The following is a 1,898-nucleotide window of genomic DNA, read 5'->3' as shown; positions in this document are numbered from 1 at the left end:
AGAGAGCATGAGCAGGGAGAGAGGCAGAGGGAGAAGGAGAAGCAGGCTCCCCGCTGAGCCAGGAGCCCAATGTGGGGCTCGATCCCAGGACCCTGGGATCATGACCTGAGCCAAAGGCAGATGCTTAACCATCTGAGCCACCCAGGCACCCCAAATTGTTAACTTTTAAGAATTTTTAAGACTTTACTGCTGGGTTCTCTTCTAGGATGTTAATGGTTTCATGTTTCACATGTCTTTATTCCATTTTGAATTTATTTTTGTGTATGGTGTATAGCATATGATTTCACTCGTATGTGGGATTTAAGAAACAAAACAAAGGAGGAAGGGGAAAAAAGAGAGAGAGGCAAACCAAGAAACAGACCCTTAACTATAGAGAACAAACTGGTGGTTATCAGAGGGGAGATGGTTGTAAAATTGATTAAATAGATGATAGGCATTAAGTAGTGCACTTATTGTGCTGAGCACCGGGTGTTGTATGGAAATGTTGAATCACTAAATAGTACATCTGAAACTAATATTACACTAATATTCACTGGAATAAATAAAAAGAAAGAATTTAACAATTTTACTGTGATATGTTTGACATACAGTAACCTGCACATAACTAAAAATGCACAATTTGGAAATTTTCAACATAGGTACACATATGAAGCCTTCAACAAAATCATGATAATGAACCTGTCCAGCCATCATCTGTGAAAGTTTCTTTTGACCTTTGTTTTTGTTTTTGACTTTTTTATTCTGGTAAGAACTCTTAACATGAAATGTACCATTTAAACACATTTTTAAGTATACAATACAGTATTGGTAACAATGTTGTACATCGGATCTCTAGAATTTATGAATCAAGTTAATTAATTTCTTGAAGTTTTTGTAAATGTGGGCTTTTTAGAATTTTCAAATACAAATTTTGAAACTATATGTGTGGGATTTTAAAAAAAATTCAGACAACTTTTTCATTGCAAATATGTACGAATCAAGATGACTTTTATATATTGACCTTTTGTCCTGTGACCTTGCTAAACTCATTCATTAATTCCAGGATTTTTTTTTAGTAAAGTTTTTGGGATTTTCTACACTCACAATCATGTCTTCTGTAAACATATACATTTCATTTCTTCGTTCCCAATGTTTTTCTTTTTTCCCCTCCAACCAGATTTATTGAACATAAGAAAATTCTGTACACAAAGTGACTTGGACTTGCTACTTCAAAACATGATCCTTTCTTACTAATATTTTGATAACTCAGTCTTTTGAGTGTCAAAAAGAAGCTTACTCTAAAATTAATAGAAAAGTGCCCAATGTACGCCAAATGAATGGCCTACCTACTGGAACTTTAATAGTTCTACAAGATAATTAGCATAGGTAGGATGGAGCTCCAATATCAGGCTTCTGGAGAACTGATATGACATGTTAAGAGGCCATTTTGCACACTGCCACTGTGATGCTGTCATGTTTCTGGATCATAATGCTCCCATTATCTGATTCTAGACACACCACAGGAGTATCTGGGGTCTGAGGTTAGCTTGTTGCTTTCAAGTCTAGAACAGATATGATTCTAGCATGCTCATCTGACAGGGTCTCACAGCAGCCCAAATTAAGCCCTTGTGAATCTGTGTGCAAGACTCCAGCAATGGAAGGATTCTTCATTGTGTCCTCCAAGTGCTGCTCCAAGGTCGCCTCCATTCCACCCACTGTCCACCTGGTCTGGGATCCCACAACACGTCCAATGTTTGTCTTTTTTGTTTTTTCTTGTTTTGCTACACTACCTAGTACTTCTAGTACAATGTTAAATAGAAGTGGTGAGAGAAGACATCTATTATCATCCTGAAATTAAAAGAGAATAATTTGAATTCTCCTTTTAAGAATGTTCTCAGCTTTAGTTTTTTCATAGAAAC

At 36.4% G+C, this 1,898-nt stretch overlaps 1 pseudogene; it reads right to left on the bottom strand.

Annotated features, from left to right (window-relative positions):
- Positions 1-1,413: 1,413 nt before the first annotated feature.
- On the bottom strand, positions 1,414-1,686 carry LOC141371938 (ragulator complex protein LAMTOR5 pseudogene; annotated as a pseudogene).
- Positions 1,687-1,898: the final 212 nt, after the last annotated feature.

Source organism: Callorhinus ursinus, unplaced genomic scaffold (genome assembly GCF_003265705.2).
Source record: "Callorhinus ursinus isolate GAN/ISIS: 27379988/994484 unplaced genomic scaffold, GSC_fseal_2.0 scaffold136, whole genome shotgun sequence".
NCBI lineage: Eukaryota > Metazoa > Chordata > Mammalia > Carnivora > Otariidae > Callorhinus > Callorhinus ursinus.
The sequence above is the reverse complement of the archived record's forward strand: the minus strand, read 5'-3'. Positions and strand labels throughout refer to the sequence as shown.